The following is a 25,265-nucleotide window of genomic DNA, read 5'->3' as shown; positions in this document are numbered from 1 at the left end:
AAAAACAATGTAGGGGACATACCTGTATGCATTTATTCAATCTTAATTATGTGACTGTCAATATAATAGCTGTTACGATAAGAATTTTTAAATTGTATTTTTTTGTAGAGAAGGAGACACACTGTCTTGTCCAGGCTGGTCTCCAACTCTTGAACTCAAGCAATCTTCTCTTTGGCCTCCCAAAGCACTGAGATTACACGTGTGAGCTACCAAGCCCAGTCCTCAGATGATATAATAACTACATCAAGTTTCATGAATAACTTTATTGTGACTTTTTCTCTAATTGAATGACAATTTTTCCATTGTACTTACTTTGTTGTTGTTATTTTTCTAAGAACATTATAATATATATTGCCATGATGGATATGAATTTGATTTTTTTCTTGCTAAATCATCTGAGTATTACTGAGGTCATTTTACTTTTAATTTAATTTACACATTTTTGAATGTTTATGTCACACACGTATATAGTACTATTCGATATAATCAATTCTGCAGAGCTTTCTTACTATGGTTGATGTCTTTGCCTTTAAGCTTGAAAATATTTCCTAATCTAGAGATATGAAAGAAGAAGGAGAAGGAGAAGGAGAAGAAAGAAAAAGAAAGGAAGTGGTAGAAAAGAAACTTGTCCTTCAACCTGGATAGGTCTCTATGTTGCTTGTGGAGAGGAAGTTGCACTCTCCATGTTTTCTTATACTTTCGGCAGACCTTGCTCGGTGCCTTACCAATTACTGGTTGATTGGATCATCTTTCTTTATAGCACAGCCCATGCAACAGGCCTAGTGACACATTTTGCAATGTCTTATGCAAGGATATGTGACACAGATTTGGCAATGTAAAAATACGGTGAAAACTTCCTTCTCAATGTAAGCACATTCTTGCTCCCTGACAGTCACACTTTCTTCCAGCTTAGAATGTAAACTTGATGGCTGGTGCAGAAGCAACTTGAGCAGTAGAAAGCTAAGGGGAAGGCCAAAAAATGGCAGAAATCTCAGCCCTAATATAAGTCCTTGAAATAATTTTAGTCTTCTAATTGTCTAAAGAAAAATAAGCCCATAATTGTTTAAGCCAGTGATGAACAGGTTTTTAGTTTCTCACAGCTGAGTGTAATCACCAGCTGCTGCAGCCCTCCATGAAGTTTCAACCTGCCTGCTGGAAAAGCATTACTAGTGCAATGATTCTCCCAGTCAGGGAGGTAAACAGTCCAGGTGCCAAAAACAATTTACTTCTCCTGTGATGTGCTGTCTCCCACCGATATTTGGAAATTCAGTCATTACCACCTTCCCATGGATAACCCTAGAGCATTATGTGAAAAATTACTCCTGTAATATGTCCCTTCAGTCCCAGCAACTCCAGGATGCTGCAACTCTTTTAACATGGTTAACTCCAAAATAAGGGATACACTTTAGACATTAAGAAAATTTGAAAGGAACACTTTATAATATGAGGGTTACGTAATATAAGGTGTCAACCTATACCTGTGTTGCAGAAAATCAAGCATGCAATTTTCATATTGGAGTTTGTGACTCTGAAAAGAAGTAATCTTTGAAATTCCTGATTTGAGGCTCAGAGGCAAGACACTCTTGAATGAGCTAGTACAGGAGTGAGCAAACTGCAGCCTGCAGGCCAAACCTAGTTCTACACCTGTTTTGCAAATAAAGTTTTATTGAAAGAAAAGCCACACTAGTTTATATACACACACACACACACACATATATATATATATATATATATATATATATAGAGAGAGAGAGAGAGAGAGAGAGAGATTATATTTAGCGATATTTGCATGACAGAGTTGAGTAATAGCAACAGAGACCATATGGCCCACAAAGCTGAAACTATTTGCTATCTGCTGCTTTGCAGGAAAAAAAATGCTGCCAAATTTTAGCATTTATTTGGCTTTTGATATAAGGATATTATAAAACAAATAAACCAAAAAGAGAACAACGTATCTGAAACTCCATCAAATATGTGATTTTTTAAAAAGCTATGTGTTTGTGAAACTTTTAGCTAGATGTAACAAAATAAAATAGAAGTAAGTTTAAATCTTAAAAAGATCAACTTCAAAATAATTAAAATATATTTAACAGAAGAAGATTAAATGCTGTGTAGACACCCTGTAAGATGAGTTTACTCACATTCAATTAGATTTGCTGGGTCCCTGAAATGTGTAACTTGTCTATGTGAAATTTCTACAAATTCAGTTTTTTAGCCAAACAATTAGGAATTTTATATTATCAATACTTTTTATCATTGTTGAGATGAAACAATTCATTTAGTAATAAGTTTATTAAACAAATCTAAATATATAAATATAATCTATTTAAATATTTTAAACATATTAAGTTTTCTTCTTAAAATGCATATATATTGTGATTTATTAATGCATGACTAAATATAAATCAAACATGAAGAAGCTTAATAAATATATGCTGTGTAAAAAATTGTTTTATAGTTTCAAAAGTTATGAGACATCCTTTTTGTCCTAAGGTCAAAAACATGTGAAAAAGAAAACACTATTATTATCTATAATATTTTTATTATAGATTAATAATATATTATTAATTCTACCAGCATTTTAACAGAAACTTCATAGTTATTAAACATATTTATTAATTTCATATTTCAGGGTAACAATAATACTTGTGGTGCAACTTACGCAAAATTGCTTTGTAAACTGTGAATGCCTTTATTTTTACTCTAAGCTTTTATTTTAGAAGTAAGAAACAGCAAGCTTATAAATTGTAGCTGAACTGTATAACATTTGAACTAGTAGTAACTAGGGGAACAAGGTCAAAATTTTAGAATTTTGCATTTCTGAAAAGAACAAAAAGATGGTATAAGTATGTTTGCATAATTTTGTGAAGCTTGAAACTATGCATCATGTCTATGCACATTTGAAGCAAGATGACAAATATGATTACCCCAAGGAGCACACAGGTTTACTTAAGAATAGTAGAGTCACACAATTCATGAGGTCTTCCAAGCTCTTTTCAGCCCATTGATAAGCATGCACATGGGTGTGTGATCTAGGAGAAAGCTCCTACATTTGGGTGCATAAGACTTTATGCACCAAAATAATCTGTTGTTTTTGGCAGATTATTAAACAGTGGTAGCTCCCCTAATCACCAGAAGTGTCTGTCTGGATAAGACAGCCACCAAGGCCAACCAGAAAGCAGGGATTCCAAGACGTTCAAATTGACAGAAACTGAAAAGAAGGGTCTCGCTATGTGTCAGTTTTGTACTTTCAACTCAGAAGATAATAATGGAACAGGGAATCATCATACAATGCTCTGCTTGAAGTAGTGCAGAACCCAGTAATAACTTTTTTTTTTTACTTTCATGTTACTGTTATTAATTTCATTATTGTTACTTTGTTTAGTATTATCAATATCTAACAAGCTCAAATAACAAGAAATAGACCCATAAAAGTCTCTCTTTTTGTGAGACAGAGAGAGAGAGAGAGAGAGAGAGAGGGTTTCTCTCTCTTCCCCAGGCTGGAGTGCAGTGGCACAGAAATGGCCCACTGCAGCCTCAACCTCCTAGGCTCAAGAAATCCTCCCACTTCAGCCTCCTGAGTATCTGGGACTACAGCCACTTGCCATTACACCCGGCTAATTTTTTTTATTTTTATTTTTTAAGAGGCAAGGTCTTTCTATATTTCCAAAGCTCATCTCGAACTCCTTGCCTCAGGTGATCCTCCCACATGATCCATTGCCTGGGTTTCCAAAAATGCTAGAATTACAGGTGTGAGTCACCATGCCCAGATCTTAAAATAAACTTTAATGATAGATTGATATTTACGTTCAGCGAAGTTACTAGTCAGATGAACTGCACTAAGAAACCAGTGAAGAAATAAAGTTTTGTTCAAGTATTTGATTTTCAACTGATGCTGCTTGATGCTATATGTCATACAATAGAGTAAGCAAGCAACATGACAATGTATTTCAGACAGTTTATGCATTGGAAAAACATACACCCTTTAGATTGTTAAAGTATAATCGGTTCATAAAGTCTAGCTGATATTTATAAATTAACATAAAAAGAAGATATAATCTACTTTTTTTCTGTGCTAATTTTCTAAACTGACTCTATCATCCTCTAACTACAAACATTTATATATAGGATATTTATGTTTTTATCATCTTGATATAGAGATGAAGAATACAGAACAAATCTCAGTGTATTTATGACCTGCAACCCTTAGAATACAAAAGCTCAAAGAAATAACTATAATTACTGATAACAGAAGATTTGAGTTTCTAGAAAGCTAACAAGCATAGTTTTACGGAGGTAGATATAACAAGAAAACCAGGAGTTGAATGGTTTCCATGTCTATTTAATAGACATTAATAATAGAAAAAGAAAAGCTATACTTTTTTTCCAAAATCTTTTTGGGGAAATGCATTCCCGAATCTAAAGACTGCAGTGGGAAAACAAACTTAAGGACTCATCCCTCACTCTGAGATGGGATGTTAATTTTAAGAAACTCGATTCCATTGCTCTGCTTTCTCCTTTAGTAAATGACCAAAACTTGGATCCTTATATTAGTGAAGGCATAATTCCAAGGATCTTGTCACCATCATATTAGGTTGCTTCTGGTTGCTGCCACAAAAATGTTAAAGCAGAAATCTTACATGGAATTAAGTTGAGGAGATGAATGGTACTATCAATTGTTACCTTTTTTTTTTTGCACATAAAACGTTATCTTAATGGTCTAGGACTAAAAACACTTTGATTGGGATGTTGTTTCCCTTGACACCATCAATCGATCTCTTACCTAGTAGAGGCAAAGAAGTTGGTTAAAATAAGCTGTTTCTGAGAATGATTCTCTCTCTCTCTCTCTCTTTCTCTCTCTCTCCGTCTCACTTTTCTCTTGATTCTTTGTTGAGCTCTTTCTTCTTGTTTAAAATATGTGTACAAATATGATGGCCTGTGCCAAAATAGCACATTTGCAACCATGAGGTGAAAGAAAATGAAAGACTACATATTGATATTTCTATCCATAAGGATGTTAAGAGCTTCAAATACTTATGGCTTAGGTCAGCAGGCAATATAATCTTGGAACTGCCTAATTATCCTTCTATCTCACTCGTTCTTTTTTTATAATTTTAATTCGTTTTTCTCATTGGGGCACCCAGTTCATAGATTCCTTAATTCTGTTATTGCTTATCGGCATTCTCCTCATTTTCTTCTAAATTCATCATAATTTCAGTAGTTCATCCCTTCATTATCTTATTAATTTCCTTGTCCAGCATACTTCAGTTGCACTTCAACAATTAACAAATAATTTTGTTTGTGTGTGTGTGTGTGTGTGTGTGATTGTTGTTGTGCCTCCAAATGCTGCTGTGATATTATATAGATCGGTGTCAAAAAAACCCATTTAAAGTCATTAACTACAGTTATATCAATTCCGTCTTCCATTTCTCTTGAGGATAATTTTCAACCATATCTACTTGATCAAATTCTTGCCCCAACCACATTTTACATTTATTTATAGCTGAACTTATTCCAAATGTGCAGACCCTAATAGCCAGACAGATGTGAATGCCTGCTGATACCCACGCTGCCTGTTACCATCCTCTTCCTTCACAGTTATGATAAAGCAGATATTCATGCTCTTATCCAGTTACTACTTCTGCCCTAATATTTCCATATCTTCTCAGAATCTTAAAATATTTATTTGTCTTTCTTTTTTCATTATCATCAATGCATTCAGTTCTAGTAGTTCCTTTGATAAACATCTGCACGGTGTCAGATCTCTTATGTTAACACCCCCTTCCCAAACAAACTAAAACAAGCACAAGGAGGAGAAAATGAAAAGCATTTGTATCAGCACAAATAACCTTATAACTATTTGTCCATCTCATCCTCCTACTTCAGAATCAAGTTTTATGAAAATGTCTGTAGTGCTTTCTCCATTATTTTTCACCTCCAAATTACATGAACATGTTTTAGCCTCGCTGATTTATTTGCGTTATTTTTTGCTAAGTTTACTCATGGCATTAAAAAATAAATTGCAAGAGTATTTTATTTATATACTGATGGCTCCCAAATATAAACATCATAGATATTGCTCTCAACTTCTACATACTGATGCCTCCCAAATGTATACATCATAAATATTGCTCTCAACTTCAGATTTATTTATCAAATCACATATCCCTGACTTTTTGATGTAATTTATACTCAACAGGTATTTAAATGAATATATTGTTAATTGCTCCACAAATTATAAAATGTTTCTCCTCTTTTTTATGTCGAAGTCACCTAATTCCCCTTTTTCCTTTTTCCTGCCTATATGCAAAATATTGTTGATTCAAAATATCACTTCTCATGTTTATGCACTTCTCTACATCTAGTCTGCATAGCATTTCTCTTGCCTTGAAAAGTAAAACAGCCAATTGGTGCATACAGTAGCTCTGCCTTTTCTGTGGGGATAAATTTCAAGACCCCCAGTGAATCTGTAGATACCTGAAACTGCAAATAGCACGGAACTCTTTATATGCTATGTTTTCCCCATGCATACATACCTATGATAAAGTTTAAATTATAAATTTGTCAGCGTAAGAGATTCACAAAATAACTAATAATAAAATAAACAATTATAACAATATACTTTAATACAAGTTGTGTGAATGTAGTTTTTCACTCTCTTTCTCTCTTCTCTTGAAATATTGTATTATATGTAGTAGTGTTTGACTGTGGTTGACCACAAGCAACTGAAACCATAGATAAGGAGACACTACTGTATTCTTGCCTCTAGTCTTAGTTCTTTCTCAGACATTTCTTCGCTTTCTTGGCAGGCGCATTTCTGCACCAAAATATGCTCTATGTCATTTTAGTTTTAAGCCAACTCACTGGATTTATTCTTAGAATAAAACCTCAAAGTCTGATCATGTTTAGCAAAGCTCATCAAGATCTAGTTCCTGAATTATTTGCCAAATTTACCTCCTGCCTTTCCCGCTTGCCTATGTACAAAATGTTTCCTTTTTCTGTGAAAAACAACAACTCTTTTTTTCTTGTGTCCACCTAATGAGTTCATTCTCATTGGTACTCTTATTCAACATCACTACCTCAGAATTCTTAGAAGTCATGTTGCATCACACAATAGCCAGAGAGATGCAAAATTTAGGCGATGAAAAATGAAATGACACAAATATGATGCTTTTATTGAAAGGTGTTGATATTTCTTGATTTGATAAATAGAATATTGATTAGTTGTGGTTTAATTTATGTCATGAATCAAAATACTGTCATACAAATAAAATGCTAAATATATAAGATAATTAAAATCATAGAAAAGAGGCACTAAGGAAAACTTTTTAGAAAAATCCTGAATTTCCCACATTTGTTGTATGATTTTGTCTTAATTTAAAAACGATTTATGGAGAAATAGATATAGCCGTCTTTTGGTGCTTGTGGCACCTATTCTGGCTGGGTTCACACTTCATAATCTCAAAGCTTTGCTTTTTGCTCTGCTTGCTAAGAGTACTCTAGGCTCTGTCCAATATAGAGCTTTGAACACACGTTTGCTTTTTAATTTTATCTTTATCTGCTAAAGAAAGTAGCATCACGGTTCATGCTTAAAGGGTCTGTGCCAGCTCCTGAATATATATTTGTCTCATTAATGAATGATTGATTCTTTCAGCAGAGTAAGAGTATGAAAGATGAGGCTATTACTAATTATTGATCAAGCAAAATTAATTATTTCATAAACAACAATATATATGAAATTGATTAATCTTTCTTGTTATCTATCAATAGGTTATATTCAGAATATATTGAGCATAAATTTCATTGTAACTAAGTAAATCATGAAGAAAATTTTAGAATATATTCTAAACATGTAATAAAAATGCTATTAGAAATGAATAAGAAAGTAAGACTTATTCAGTGCTTTGTTGAGTCCTCATGAATGGGATTAGTCTTCTTATAAGAACAAGCTGAATAGCTAACTAGTTCTCTTTACACCATGTGAAGATACAAAAAGAAGTCAGCCACGCATAATCTGGAAGAAAATGTTTATCAAAATCTGACCATGGCATCCTCATTGCAGACTTCCAGCCTCTAGAACTGTGAGAAATATGTTTCTGTTATTTATGAATCTCCCAGCCTAAGGTACTTTGATATAGCAGCCTGAACTAACATGCTGGCTATAGGAGAAGCAGCACCATATATTGGGCTGATTCAGAGTATATAGATCATTTTGGAGAAACTTACCTCAGCCCTGCAAAATATTGACAGCTACTTGACACTTGTATTAGCCTGTTCTAACACTGCAATAAAGAGCTACCTGAGACTAGGTAATTTATGAAGAGAAGAGGTTTAATTGACTCACAGTTACATAGGCTGTACAGGAAGCATGACTGGGAGGCCTCAGAAAACTTAAAATCATTGTGGAAGGCAAAGGGGGAAGCAAGCTTGTCTTACCATGGTGGAGCAGGAGAGAGAGTGAAGGAGGAAGTGCTACACACTTTTACACGACCAGATCTCATAAGAACTCACTCACTATCACCAGAACAGTAAGAGGAAAATCCATCCCCATGATCCAGTCACCTCCCATCAGGCCCTTCCTCCAACACTGAAGATCACAGTTCAACATAAGATTTGTGGGGGACACAGAGTCAAACTACATCAGCACTGTAACTGGTCTTTAAAGGGCTACTTTACTGTCCTGTGAAGTCATCTGCTTCAGTACATTGGGGAACATGGTAAGATCAGTGCATTCCATTGCAGATTACCACACTTTTGTTGTGAACGGAGTCTCTAGGTCAGAGGCAATGCTGTGTGGAGTATTATGACAGTGGTTAAAACATTCTCTCAGTCTCCGATGGTAATTGTAGCAGAAATACTGCATTTAGGGGAGGCAAATCTGTATGCATAGTGTCTATTCCAGTAAGAACAGTAAGAAAAAAATTCTGCCCCTTCCATGATAGAAGTGGTCCAACGTAATCAACCTGCCACCAGGTTGCTGAATAATCACCCTCGGAAATAGTGTTGATCTCTGTTGCTGCTGGCAGATTGGGCACTTTGCAGTTGTCATAGCCGGGTTGGCTATGATGAGGAAGTCCATGTTCCTGAGCCCATTCATAGCTTCCATCTCTGCCACTATGAACCCTTTGTTCATAAGCCCATATGTCATCCCTAAATTTTCTCATCACAAGTTTTTCAATTATGTTTGTTTCTAAGCTCTGAACACCCAGCCACATTATTGCTTACAGCCGATGAATCAGTGTATAGGCACATGTGCCTATATGTTTTTCCAAGAAAAGTGAACAATCAGGTGTGCTGCTCTTAGTTCTGTCCACTGGTAATTTTGTTTTTCATCAGTGTTCTTCAGAAATGTACAAAAAGCTGTTGTGCTACAGCTGTCCACTTTTGAGTAGTGCCTGAATTTTATGTATACCCATCTGCAAACTCAGCCCAAGTATTCTCTTTGTGTTAGAAAATTGTAGGGAACTCTTTCTGAGGCCATAGGTGCAGACTGGGAGAGAGAAGGCCATGTAGCAGAGCAGGGACCATGGGCATTTGGACCACTTTTTCATATAACTTCCTTGTGCCTTCAGGACCTACTGGGAACCAATTACATATAGACCATTTTGATTTGATTATAAATTGCTGCTGTGTGTGCCTAAATGTGTGATGTAATGGGTTACATGACATCTGGTTTATGATGGGTAGCTCAGATTGCACAGTATCTTGTCAACTATGGTTAATCATTCAGGTTTTAATAAAGTCCAATAGCAGGCCAAGACCTATCTCTCAAAAAGATAGTAGTTATCTACTTGCTCCAAAATCCTAAGGTATTGTGCAGCCAGTCACCTATAGGGATACACCACTGGTTTCAAGGAGTATGCCTATTTGCCACTAACACTTCAAGCACTATTAAATCTGCGAAGTTATATAGTGGAGTGCCAGAACAACTAATTCAGCATCTTGGACCTGTTGCAGAACCTTTGCAGAAGGTTTGCAGAACCTTGGACCTATTCAGATTAGCAGCTTTTTAGGTTACTGGCTGAATGGGTCACATTAACACACTTAAATATGTTGCCTACAAAATCCAAGACGACCCACTAGGTATTGTTCCTCCTTCTTGATTGTAGGACAAGATAGATGCAACAACTTGTTCGTTACCTTAGAAGAAATGCCTTGGCAAGCCCCACACCACTGAACCCCTAGAAATGTCAACAAAGACACAAGCCTCCTGAATTTTAGTTATGAGTTGATGATTTTATTTCTCATCCTCTGACACACAAATATCTTATCACTAAGTGTTAAGTAGTAATTACTTCTTCATTACTAGGAAATGTACTAGGGACTTTATGCAGCATAACGTCATCAAGGTAATGAACTAGTATGATATTTTGTAAAAGATAAAGACAATCAAGTTTGCTGCAAACTAAGTGATGACAGGGCTGAAGTGTTGAGATACTGAGGTAGAGCAGTGAAGGTGTATTGCTGGTTTTGCCAACTGAAAGCATACTGCTTCTGGTGAGTTTTATTGACAGTTATGATGAAAAAGGCATTTGTCAGACCAATAGCTGCATATTAGGTACCAGGGTATATGTGTTTTTTTCTAGCAATGAAACCACGTCTGGTAAAGCAGCTGCAATTGGCATCATCACCTGGTTGAGCTTTTGATAATCTACTGTTATTTTTCAAGATCCATCTGTCTTCAGCACAGGTAAAACAGGTAAGTGAAATGGAAATACAATGAGGATCACTACCCCCTACGTCTTTCAAGTCCTTGATGGTAGCATTAATACTTGCAACCTGTCCATGAAGAACACAGTGTTACTTTGGTTCATTATTTTGTTATGCAGAGGAAGTTCTAGTGGCTTCCACTTGGCCTTTTCCATTGTAGTAGCCCTCACTTCACTGGTTGGCAAACTAATGTAGGGATTCTGCAAGGTATTGAATATGTCTATTCCAATTATGTTTTCTGGAATGGAGGAACTGACCAGAGAATGAGTTCAGGGACTCACTGGGCCCACTGTAAGATAGACTTGAGATAAATCTCCATTGATTACCTGACTTCCATAAGCCCCTACTCTCGGTGGCGGGCAATAGTGATTGACATGGTTTGGCTCTAAGTCCTCACCCAAATCGCATGTCAAATTTTAATCCCCATGTATTAAAGGTGGCGACTGGTGGGAGGTGATTGGATAATAGGGGTCATGTCTAATGTTTTGGCATCATCCCCCAATGCTGTCTCATGATAGAGTTCTCCAGAGATCTGGTTATTTAAAAGTGTGTAGAACTTTCCCCCTCCTGTTCTCTCTCTGTCTCCTGCCACCATGTGAAGTAGACCTGTGCTTCCACTTCACCTGCCACCATGATTCTAAGTTTCCTGAGGCCTCCCAATTACACCTGATAAACTTTGAATCAATTAAATGTCTTTTTCATAAATTTCCCAGTCTCAGGTAGTTCTTTATAGCAGTGTGAAAATGGACTAATAAAGTAAATTCGTATCAGGAGAGTGGGACACTGCTATAAAGATACCTGAAAATGTGAAAGTTACTTTGGAAGTGGGTAATGGGCAGAGGTTAGAAGAGTTTGGAGGGCTCAGAAAAAGACAGGAAGATGTGGAAAAGTTTGGAACTTCCTAGAGCCATTCTGAACTATTTTGACCAAAATGATGGTAGTGATGCAGACAATGAAGTCCAGGCTGAGGTGGTCTCAGATGGAAATGAGGAACTTATTGGGAACTGGAGTTAAGGTCACTATGGCTTTAGTAAGGAGACTGGTGGCATTGTTCCCTTGCCCTAGAAATTTGAGGAAATTTGAACTTGAGAGAAAAGATTTAGGGTATCTGGCATTAAAAATTTTTAAAGCAACAAAGTGTTAAAGATGTGGCCTGGCTGTTTCTAATAGTGTATGCTAATATCTGTGAAGAAAGATATGGTTTGAATTTGGAACTTATATTGAAAAGAGAAGCAGAGCATAAAAGTCTGAATCATGCACCTGAGGTCAGGAGTTCAAGACAAGCTTGGCCAAGATGGTGAAACCCCATCTCTACTAAAAATACAAAAACTAGCTGGATGTGGTGGCAGGTGTCTGTAATCCCATCTGCTTGGGAGGCAGAGGCAGGAGAATTGCTTGAACCTGGGAGGAGGAGGTTGCAATGAGCGAAGATTGTGCCACCACACTCGAGCCTGGGGGAAAGAGCAAGAGACCGCCTCAAAAAAAAAAAAAAAACAAATAAAACAAAAAAGAAAGAAAGAAAAAAGAAAAACCCATTTTATAGGAAGGAATTCAGGGCTGCAGAAATTTGTGTAAGTAAAGAGAAGCAGAATGTTAATAGCCAAGACAATGGGAAAAATGCATCCAGGGTGTTTTGAAACCTTCATGGTAGTCCCTCGCATTACAGGCCTGAAGGTCTGGGAGGGAAAAATAAACCCTGAACCAAGACAAGGGCCCTGTTTCTCTGTACAGCCTCAGGACATAGCAGCATGCATCCCAGCAGCTCCAGCTCTAGGCATGGCTAAAAGAGGCTAAGATAGAGCTCAGCCTGCTGCTTCAGAGGGTGCAAGCCACAAGCATTGGTGGCTTCCACATAGTGTTGGACTGCAAGTGTGCAGAAGGCAAGAGTTGAGGCTTGGGATCCTCCACCTAGATTTCAGAGGATGTATGGAAACACATGGATGTCCAGGCAGAAGTCTGCTGCAGGGGCAGAGCCTTCACGAGGAAGCTCTACTAGGACAGTGCAGAAGGGAAATGTGGAGTTGGAGCCCAAAAAAAGAGTCCCAACTGGGGCACTTTTTGTGAAGCTGTGAGATGACGGTCACAGTCCTCCAAATCCCAGAATGGTAGATCTACTGACTGTTTGCACCATGCATTTGGAAAAGCTTCAGATAGTCAACCTCATCCCATGAAAGCAGTTGTAGGGGCTATGCCCTGAAGACCCATGGGGTGAAGCTGCCCAAGGAATTAAGAGCCTACCCCTTGTGTCAATGTGGCCTGATACGAAACATGGAGTCAAAGGAGATTTTGGAGCTTTAAGATTCACTGATGGCCTTACTGGTATTGGACTTTCATGGGGCCTGTAGCCCGTTTGTTTTGGTCAATTACTCCCTTTTGGAATAGGAGCATTTACCCAATGCCTGTATCCCCATTGTATCTTGGAAGTAACTAGCTTTTTTTTTTTTTTTTTTTAATTTTACAGGCTCATAGGTGGAAGAGACTTGCCTAATCTCAGATGAGACTTTGGATCTGTACTTTTTGGTTAGTGCTGGAATGAGTTAAGACTTTGGCAGACTGTTGGGGTGACATGATTATGTTTTGAACTGTGAGAAGGACACGAGATTTGGAAGGGGCCAGGAGTAGAATGATACAGTTTGGCTCTGTGTCCCCAACCAAATCTCATGTTGAATTGTAATCCACACATGTTAAAGGTGGGGCCTGGTGGAATGTGATTGGATCATGGTGGTGGTTTCTAACAGTTTGTCACCATCCCCCTAGTGTTGTCTCATGATAGAATTCTCACAAGGTCTGGTTGTTTAAAAGTTTGTGTGTGGCCGCTCGTGGTGGCTCACACCAGTAATCCCAGCACTTTGGGAAGCCAAGGCAGGCAGATCACCTGCAGTCAGGAGTTTGAGACCAGCCTGACCAACACGGTGAAACTTTGTCTCTACTAAAAATACAAAAATTAGCCAGGCTTCGTGGTAGGCACCTGTAATCCCAGCTACTCAGGAGGCTGAGGCAGGAGAATCATTTGAACCTGGGAGGCAGAGGTTGCAGTGAGCCGAGATCATGCCACTGCACTCTAGCCTGGGTGACACAGCAAGACTCCATCTCAAACAAAACAAACAAACAACAAAAAATACATGTGTCACTTCCCCCCATTACTCTCTCTCTCCTACCACCATTTGAAGAAGGTCCTTGCTTCCCCTTTACCTTCTACCATGATTGTAAGTTTCCTGAGGCCTCGCAGGCATGCTTCCTGTTAGGCCTACAGAAAGGTGAGCCAATTAAATCTCTTTTTGTCATAAATTACCCAGCCTAAGGTAGTCTTTTACAGCAATGTGAAAATAGACTAATACAGTGATGTTTTGGGTCTCCCGGAATTAATGTCAGTTCAGGACCAGTGTCTAGTAGTTTTCAAAAGGCCTGATTATTTTCCTTTATTCAATGCACAGTTACTTAGATAAAAGACCATAGGTTTCTTCATTCAAGGGTTTCTAGGTCTGTAGAACCCAGTTCTGGGAATTGATTGTGGGGTCACGACTTTTTGTGATTAAAATTAGCCTTTTGTTGACTTGACCTAGAACTTTTGTATTTAGACTGATCAAATAAGAACTTAGCAGGCTTTTTTTCTACTTCACTTCTAGAAATTTCATGATCAACTAGCCCATGCCATAGGTCTGTGAAAGTGAGACTATGCTGATTGTTGCTTTGACAATGCTATCCATTATGGTTACCACACTTACCTTTCCTTTCATCGTTGAATGCTGCCACTTGGTCACTGCCACTCCAGGATCCAATTACCACTACTGCATTTAGGTTTCCCAGATCAGTGACTGCAATTCCCACTGAGAGGTCTGGTTTACAGACTAGCAGTGACAGAGCTTTTCAAGGAAGCCAGGGCTCCCTTCACAAATTGTTCTCACAATATTGTAAATGGTATGTCTTCTGGACCCTCCCAGTGGTCTTCAATGGCAAATTCACTCTAACAGTTCAATTTCCCTAAGCCTTTTTATCCCTTCATCTGCATTATACCAAGGCATATTTGGAATTTCCTATTTGCTTACTGTGGGCAACTTTCTGGCTCATATTTTAACCTACCAACCAACCAAACTTTAGAGCTCTTTCAAATTTCTCAAGCTGCAACAGTAAATGCAGTATCTCTGCTTAGTGAACTCATATCAATAAACTTAAATTGATCCAACTTTATGTTCCTTTCACTATTATCCCACGTTCTCACGTCTATTCCCACACATGTACTTTAGCTTTGTCTATAAATTATAAAACTCTCATGGTTCTTTGAAGTCTAGCATACTTCTTCATGGGTCACATTTGCTACCTCACCTTTAGAGAGCTGTTGGAACTTCATTTGAGTTATAGAAGTAGAAGCAAAATGGGGTGGTAGGGGTAAGTCCTGAGAAAATTAGCATTGTCTTGCATGACAGCTGCCTTAGGGAAGCCACTACAGTTTTCTCAGGCATTGTAGGGTTACTCTGCTCAGTTATAGATGGAGCAGTCACTACCACCTGGGTTGGGGTGGTAACTTGTATTAGGGTTGGGAGAGGCCATTTCACTAGGGATGGGGAGACCATTTCTGCTGGAAGTGAGGAGCCCTCGTTTATTGATAAAGAAAATGTATTAGAATTTAGGGGCTCAATGTCCCAATTTAATCTGGGGTTCACACATGTTCACATGAAAAGTTATGGCATCTCATTCTTTCTCAATCAATGCCCTCACTTTAACCGTAGACACACTATGAAGCTGGGAGTTCAACTTGCATTGTAATTTAGCCAATTGGCAGATGAGATTCTGTGTTTCATTTTCAGCTGTTTCAGCTTTGTGGCTACAGGAAATAAGAAGCTCCTTCAGGGCATATTTAGATACCTTCAGGTCATTTATACAGTGCTTGAGTTTAGAATTTAAATCCCTGAACTTATCCTTTTCTTTTGGCACTTCATCCAGAGCTATTATAAGCAAAAAGCCATTCCCGTTGTATTCATTAGTTTTTCAAAAATATTTGAAAATATAATATACAGAGCCACTTAGCTCCTTGCTTCTTATAAGTAGCTAACTAGGAGTATTTAATGGACATATTTTGTATAATTCTATCACTAGATTATACTATGGACTATCAGCACTCTCTTTATTACGAAAAATAGAGTCATTAGAATCTTTTTATTTTACTTCTTTTTTTTTTCAGCTTTTGCTTTAAGCTCAGGAGGTACACATGCAGGTATATTACATGGATAAATTGTGTTTCACTGGGGTTTTGCGTACAAAGGATTTTGTCACCCAAGTAGTAAGTATAATATCTGACAGGTAGTTTTTTGAACTTCACCCTCCTCTTAACCTCCTGCCTTAAGTAGGCCTCACTGTCCATTGTTCTCATCTTTGTGTCCATGTGTACTCAATGTTTAGCTTCCACTTATAAGTTTGAACATGCGGTGTTTGGTTATTTGTTTCTGCATTAATTTGCTCAGGATGATGGCTTCAAACTGCATCCATGTTGCTGCAGATGACATGATTTCATCCTTTTCTATGGCTGTGGAGTATTCCATGGCACCTATATACCACATTTTCATTATCCAGTCTACTGTTGATGGGCATCTAGGTTGATTCCATGCCTTTGTTACTGTGAATAGTGTTGCAATCAACATACAAGTGCATATGTCTTTTTGGTAGAAGAGTTCATATCTTTTTGAGTATACACCAAGTAATGGAATTGCTAGGTTAAACAGTATTTCTGTTTTAAGTTCTTGGAGAAACCTCCAAACTGCTTTCCACAGTGGCTGAACTAATCTACCTTCCCACCAACAGTGTATGAGCAATCCCTTTTCTCCACAAACTTGCCATATGTTATTTTTGACGTTCTAATTATAGCCATTCTGCCTGGTATGAGATGGTATCTCATCACTGTTTGATTCACATTTCTTTAATGATTAGTGAGTGATATTGAGCATTTTTTCATAGATTTGTTGGTTGCTTGTATTACTTTATTTTCACACTGCTATAAAAATACTACCTGAGAGTGGGTAATTTATAAAAGAAAGAGGTTTAATTGACTCACAGATCCACTTGAAGGCCTCACAAAAGTTACAATTATGGCAGAAGGTAAAGGGGGAGAAAGGACCTTCTTCACATGGTGGCAGGAAAGAGAAGTGCAAGCAGGGAAAATGCTAGATGCTTAAGAAACCATCAAATCTTGTGAGAACTCACTTGTTATCATGAGAACAGCAAGCATGGCCTAAACTGCCCCCATGTTCCAATCACCTCCTGCCAGGTCCCTCTCTCGGCACATAGGGATTAGGGGATTACAATTCAAGATGAGATTTTGGTGGGGACAAAGCCAAACCATATTACTGCTTACACGTCTTCTTTTCAGTAGTGTTTCTTCATGTCCTTTGCCCATTTATTAACGGGGTTGTTTTTTGCTTGTTGATTTATGCTCCTCGTGAATTCTAGATATTAGAGTTTTGTCAAATGCATAATTTGCAAATACTTTCTCCCATTTTGTAGGTTGTCTGTTTATTCTCTTGAGTTTCTTTTGCTGTGCAAAAACTCTTTAGTTTAATTAGGTCACACTTATTTTTTTTGTTTTTGTTGCAATTGCTTTTGGATACTTCCTCATGAAATATTTGCCAGAGACTATGTCCAGAATGGTAGTTCCCCTGTGTTCTTCTAGGGTTTTATAGTTATAAGTCTTATATTAGAGTCTTGAATCCATCTTGAGTTGATTTTTTTATATGGCTAAAAGAAGGGGTCTGGTTTCAGTCTTCTCCACATGACTCGATGGTTGTCCCAATACCATTTATTGATTAAGGATTCCTTTTCCCATTGCTTGTTACTTTCAACTTTGTTGAAAATTAGATGGTTGCAGGTATGCAGCTTTATCTCCATATTATCGAACCTGTTCCATTGGTTTTTTGGTCTGGTTTTGCACCTGTACCATGATGTTTTGACTACTATAGTCTTCTAGTATAGTTTAAAGTTAAGTAGTATGATGCTTCCATCTTTTTCTTTAATTTTTTATTTTATTTATTTATTTATTTATTTACTTTGCCTAGGATTATTTTGGCAATTCTGGCTTTTTTTGTTGTTTCCATATAAATTGCTGAATAGTTTATTTCCTAATTTTGCAAAATATAATGTTGGTAATTTGAGAGGAACAGCATTAAATCTGTAAATTGCTTTGGCCAGTATGGCCATTTAACTATATTAATTCTTTCTATCCATGAGAATTAAATGTTTTTCTATTTGTTTGTGTTTTCTCTGATTTCTCTCAGCAGTGTTTTGTAAGTCTTATTATGGAGATCTTTCACTTCCATAGTTAGCTGTATTCCTAGGTATTTTATTCTTTTTATGGCTATTCCAAATGAGATTATATTCTTAATTTGGCCATCAGCTTGAAAGTTATTGGTGTATAGAAATGATTTTGTATCCTAAAACTTTACTGATGTTTTTTATCACTTTTAGAAGACTTTTGGCAGAGACTATGAGGTTTTCTATCATATTATCTGCAAAAAAAAAAAAAAAAATACTTTAAAATGCTCTCCCTTCAACAAGTGCACAGTATAATTAATTAATTGTAAGTAACTAGGTAACAAATTAATTACTGAAAAGTTAGATAAAAAGAAAATATGTGTGAAGTTGAATGTCAGAAAGGGTTAATTTGAAATAACAGCAGAGTGTTGCCTTTTTTTTATTATTATATTTTAAGTTCTGGGGTACATGTGCAGAACATGCAAGTTTGTTACATAGGTATACACATGCCATGGTGGTTTGCTGCACCCACCAACCTGTCATCTACATTAGGTATTTCTCCTAATGCTATCCCTCCCCCAGCCCCCACCTGCCAACAGGCCCTGGTGTGTGATGTTCTCCGCCCTGTGTACATGTGTTCTCGTTGTTCAACTCCCACTTACGAGTGAGAAAATGTGGTGTTTAGTTTTCTGTTCTTGTGTTAGTTTGCTGAGAATGATGGTTTCCAGCTTCTTCCATGTCCCTGCGAAGGACATTAACTCATTCTGTTTATGGCTGCATAGTATTCCACGGTATGTATGTGCCACATTTTCTTTATCCAGTCTATCATTGATGGACATTTAGGTCGGTTCCAAGTCTTTGCTATTGTGAACAGTGCTGCAATAAATGTACTTGTGCATGTCTTTATAGTAGAATAATTTATAATCCTTTCGATGTATACCCAGTAATGAGATTGCTGGGTCAAATGACATTTCTAGTTCTAGATCCTTGAGGAATCTCCACACTGTCTTCCACAATGGTTGAACTAATTTACACTCCCATCAACAGCATAAAAGCATTCCTATTTCTCCACATCCTCTCCAGCATCTGTTGTTTCCTGACTTTTTAATGATTGCCATTCTAACTGGTATGAGATGGCATCTCACTGTGGTTTTGATTTGCCTTTCTCTAATGACCAGTGATAATGAGCTTTTTTTTGTATGTTTGTTGGCTTCATAAATGTCTTCTTTTGAGAAGTGTCTGTTCATATCCTTCGCCTACTTTTTGATGGAGTTTTTTTTAATTTTTCTTGTAAATATGTTTAAGTTCTTTGTAGATTCTGGATATTAGCCCTTTGTCAGATGGATAGATTGCAAAAATTTTCTCCCATTCTCTAGGTTGCCTGTTCACTCTGATGATAGTTCCTTTGGCTGTGCAGAAGCTCTTTAGTTTAATTAGATCCCATTTGTCAATTTTGGCTTTTGTTACCATTGCTTTTGGTGTTTTAGTCATGAAGTCTTTGCCAACTCTTAGGTCCTGAATGGTATTGCCTAGGTTTTCTTCTAGAGTTTTTATGGTTTTAGGTCATATGTTTAAGTCTTTAATCCATCTTGAGTTAATTTTTGTATAAGGTGTAAGGAAGGGATCCAGTTTCAGCTTTCTGCATATGGCTAGCCATTTTTCCCAACACCATTTATTAAATAGGGAACGCTTTCCCCATTACTTGTTTTTGTCAGTTTTGTCAAAAATCAGATGGTTGTAGATGTGTGGCTTTATTTCTGAGGCCTCTGTTCTGTTCCATTGGTCTGTATATCTGTTTTGGTACCAGCAATGCTGATTTGGTTACTGTAGCCTTGTAGTATAGTTTGAAGTGAGGTAGTGTGATGCCTCCAGCTTTGTTCTTTTTGCTTAGGATTGTCTTGGCTATATGGACTCTTTTTTGGTTCCATATGAAATTTAATGTAGTTTTTTCCAACTCTGTGAAGAAAGTCATTGGTAGCTTGATGGGAATGGCATTGAATCTATAAATTACTTTGGGCAGTATGGCCATTTTCACGACATTGATTATTCCTATTCATGAGCATGGAATGTTTTTCATTTGTTTGTGTCCTTTCTTATTTCCTTTTGGCAGTCGTTTGTAGTTCTCCCTGAAGCAGTCCTTCACATCCGTTGTAAGTTTTATTCCTAGGTATTTTATTCTTTTTGTAGCAATTGTGAATGGGAGTTCACTCACGATTTGCCTCTCTGGTTGTCTGTTACTGGTGTATAGGAATGCTTGTGATTTTTGCACATTTATTTTGTATCCTGAGACTTGGCTGAAGTTGCTTATCAGCTTAAGGAGATTTTGGGCTGAGACGGTGGGATTTTCTAAATATACAATCATTTCTTCTGCAAACAGAGACAATTTGACTTCTTCATTTCTTCACTGAGTACCCTTTATTTCTTTATCTTGCCTGATTGCCCTGGCCAGAACTTCTAATACTATATTGAATAGGAGTGGTGAGAGAGGGTATCCTTGCCTTTTGCCAGTTTTCAAAGGGAATGCTTCCAGTTTTTGCCCATTTGGTATGATATTGGCTGTGGGTTTGTCAGCTCATCTGAGTGTTGTCTTTAGAATGTTGAGCTGGGTATCCAGGGGAACAATTTTCATTCTGCTTGATCATTCTGCTGTTTTATTTTTTTTCAAGATATTAGATGTCTAGATAGTTTAGGATGACTAGAGCTATTATGCTGTGTTCCAAACCACTTTTTACATTTTATTCAAAATGCACCATGTAGTTTCCTATTTTAATAGTGTGAAAAATAAACTCCAAAACAATGCAACTTTTTTCTCTCTAGTTTTATCTTTAGCACAGCTTGACTCATCATAATTTCACCTTTAAGTATCACCTGCATTAACAGACATACAACTAGGTATCAATAAATTTCTGTGGAAAAGGAAATTATCACAAGATCAGAATTGAAGAACCAGTCTCATTTCATCTAATATGAAGATGATCAACATATATAAAGTTGTATGTGCATTTCTATTTCTACTATTGGTTTAAAGTAAATTGGCAAGTGAACATCTCAGCTCTTACATACTGTTTCTGATGAGAATGAATTCTTTCCCATTATGAGCTTCATTGATTACATTTTTATTTTTATATGCTTATATTTCATAATTTAATTTTAAAATTATTATTCTATTTGACGAATGCTAGCAACATGTACATGTGTCTTCAAATGATCAGATATACACTTTGATTTCTTTCTGGGTTTCATAGTTCTAATAACATGAACCATTGTCCACACAATCCAAACTTGCATTTTCCTGTTATGAGTAGGTGTTATATTTGTATATCTTTTCCCCCCTGTCTACTGTATTCAGATAGAAGAACGAATAAAAATGCCAATATTCTGAAAGGTTTTTCAGTTTCCTATATCATTTATTAACGTTTTTGTTCTTCCTGGGAACACATCCCATGTGGGATCAGTTGAGGAGTTTGATGAGACATTACCAATTTATCACCAGACTCTCATAGGACAAAAACTATACTGAGATAAAAACTGCTCTCTCGCTCGCTCTCTCCCACTCCCTCTCTCTATATAGTTGTAGATGTGTAGATGTGTAGATATGCATATATATATGCATATATATATATAATTTCAATAACTTGAAAGCTGCTTACAGTCATTTATTCTGAAGACAACACCTAAAAATAAATGTTTCTATAATATACAACTCTTAGCATATGAATTAATTTGTACATTGGTTGCACACAGCCTGTGGGTACTAAAAAATATAGGTGAAGCAATGATTCCCGTAGACTAGTTACTTAGCTAAAGAATAATAAATGAAATAAAATTTAAACTAGGCTTTAAGGGAAGAAATACAACTTAGTAAACAAAAAAGGGGAGAATCAAGAAAGAGACACGCTGGGGAAATTGCAAAAGTTGAGGACATATGCATTTTCACAGAAGAAATCATTTTGGCATTAATGGAACCTTGATGAGGAATAGCACCTTAGACAAGAATAGAGAGGCAGAGGAGAAATCAGATTGTGCAGAACTGGAGACATTAAGCAACTCGAAGTTATGCTGCAAAATAACACGAATATTTTCGGTGTCTCTTTCTCATAGTATGCATAATGAACAGTGATTCAATTGTAAAATGCATGCATTAATAGAAATTTATAAGTTACAGAAAAAAGACACTAATTACACATCAAGAGAAATCTAAATGCAATATTCTTGCCATGTTAAACATGGTGTGCAATTTATTGAATTAAGGATAATCAAATTGCAAAACTTCTAAAAAAGTGCAAGATTTGATAGCTGCAGTAGAAGACTTTGAATAATAAAAGAAAAAAGATAAGTTGGTGAAGACATAATCTTTATTCATCTAGGTAATAACAATGTTTGAGATGTTATTAACATAATTATAATAGTTGTACTGTCTTTATTATTTAGTATTTTCCTAGACATACATCTTACTGTTTTTCTATAAGAATCTAAAAATGGTCTTTAGAAATATATCGGTATTTTTGTAATTGGAAAAATCATTAATTTTACATGAGTATTTTGTTCTCATTCCTTTTTTTAAGACTGAGCAGTATAAGATATTTATGAATTATCCAAAATAAGACATTCAAAAAAGTTTACATGCAGCTGGAAACAACACAACACCCATGTATTAAACAAATGAAGACAAACAAACTTTTACCTTCCTATAATTTTTAATGAGAGTCTTGGAATTGCTTTGTTTCTGGTTTATAATAGCATGAAATAATAGTGCAGAGTGGAGAGAGTATTTTTTGCCTTTCAAGAGTTCTGATAATGCAGCTTTTAAGTCTTTTCAATAAAGCAGATTTATAAAAACCGTTAAGGACAAATAGAAAACAAAATAAAAAGTTGTTATGAAATAAAACAGAGAAACAGCAAATAAACCAAGGCAGTTGAGCAAAACAGTGTAATTGAAATTTAAGGTTCCCTAGTTTGTAGTTCCAAATTTCCAACAGTAAGGTACAGTCTATTCAGTTCTGTTCTTGCTGATTGAATCAAGCAGGAATGAGTTCACACCATATAAATAAATAATCAAATAACTTGGCATTTGAGGGCAATCAAATGAAGTTTGTGGAGTGCACAGATTTGGAAAATCAAACTTCCTCTGGAGTCCAAAGTCTTTGGCTGATCCAAGAGCATAAGAACAGAAGTTCTGGCAAATCCATACAATAAATAATCTCCCTCTAAATTTGTGGATATCTCACCTCTAAATTTATGGATATCTCTGTCCACAGACATAGAGAACCTTTTGGATATTCAATTTTTATCTCTTAGAACCATAAGAACATTATAAGGTTTTTTGAAATATAGAAAATTGTAACAGATAAATGTTTCTCATAGAGATTGACAATTGAAATTATGATGGACTTTTCCTCAGAAATAATCGCCACAGTAAAAGCAGTATCTACACTGTTTTTCTGTACTTATCATTGGAACTTTGTAATTAACTACATCCAGTTAGTATATAAATCAAGGAAAACAACTCTACTCTGGGACTCTCCTTTGAGAGGAAAACTACTGACTTCATTGGTTAGGGTCATTAAGAATGTAATGGCCTCCTAAGCCTGAAATCTAGAGGAGTGAATCAGAATGTCCTAATGTACTGGTTAATGATGCTTTTGTATTACCAATTACCAGCAAAACCCATTGCATTAAAATGAACAGTCTTGGATTAAATGTTAGTATGGATATCACAGTCTGTTCATAGCTATATGTATTAATAATGTATATGTATCATCATGTTCTTTATAAAAACAGTATTTTATAAAATGTAAATGTATGAGTGAATAAATGAATGGCTTCAGCATAGTATGTGACTATTAATAAATATCAAAACTGCTTATATTCCATAAATATTTGCAATTCATGTAGTGTATATATAGGTAGTTAATTTCATTCAAAATTTCAATATTTTCCCTCAGAAATGCATAACCCCATCTAACTGCAACGAAACATCAAAAAATTCCAAATGAGGAAGATTCTACAAAATGTGAATCTGCTGCTGTCAAGGTCATCAAGAAAAGGAAAAAAAGAAACTGTCACAATCCAGAGGAGCCCAGGAAGTTATGACAACTAAATATTAGGTAGCTGCCTGGATGGGATCCTGGAATAGAAAAATGGCAGTAAGGAAAAACTAATGAAGTACAAATAAACTCTGGAGTTTAGTTAACAGTGATGTACTTAAATTGGTTCTTTCACAGTGACAAGTATACTATAGAGGTTCTTAAAATTGACATTTTATTGAAGAGAGTACAATAAAATTATAATCACCAAACCAATTCTTCATATGTCCTTGGTATCTTTGCAATATTTAAGGTACAATAAGTTCTTACTAAACATTGTCTATAGGTTTTTGGAAACTTCTACTTTAAGCAAACAACACATAACAAACCTGGGCTGGGCCAGTGGCTCACACCTGGAATACCAGTACTTTGGGGAGCCAAAGTGGGCAGATGGCTTGAGCTCAGGGGTTCAATACCAGACTGGACAACATGGCAAAACACTGCCTCTACAAATAAACAAAAAAAAAGTTAGCCAGCTCGGTGGTGGATGCCTGTAGTCACAGCTACTTGAGAGGCTGAGATGGGAAGATCACTTGAACACAGAAGGTGGAAGCTCGAGTAAGCCATATTCATGCCTTCGTGACAAAGTGAGACCCTGTCTCCAAAATACATATATACATACACACATACATACATATAACAGACCTGATTTATTTTTCTCATCAACATCATATTATCAAACTACATTAAAGGAAATTATGTTATTCAGGATCTGCTATATGTCTTTTTACTTAAAGCTGCAATTGCCAAAAAACCCACTGACAATGTTAAATGAGGATACTGTACTTCATTTGTGGGGAATACTTTTCTCTATCATTTTATGGCAAGTTAAACCCATTAACAAATTAGTTAAACTAGTTGTTAAATTAGTTGTTAAATTAATTGACAATTTTTAAGTCAAAGTAATACAGAATAATCTAGTTATCTCAAGTTTTAAACAATGAACATTTGTAATGTTGCTTCAGAACATGGATGTCTCAATATTTTCTACAGAAATATTAGCACTTGTATCTTAATATTTTCTACAGTAATTATAGCACTTAACAGGATAGTCAGAAATAAGACTATGCTAAAAGCTGGAAACTAATGTGAGTAAGTCAAAAGCAAGACAAGAAATATAGAATATTTATTTTCTTTTCTCCATATTAATATGTGCATTTTCCCCAAGTCCACATTCAATACTAATAACTCAAGTAGATACGCATTGCTTCCACATAATTTAAAAACTTG

The sequence above is a fragment of the Pongo pygmaeus genome, chromosome 4 (assembly GCF_028885625.2).
Source record: "Pongo pygmaeus isolate AG05252 chromosome 4, NHGRI_mPonPyg2-v2.0_pri, whole genome shotgun sequence".
NCBI classification, from domain to species: Eukaryota; Metazoa; Chordata; class Mammalia; order Primates; family Hominidae; genus Pongo; species Pongo pygmaeus.
This window is presented reverse-complemented; position numbering follows the sequence as displayed.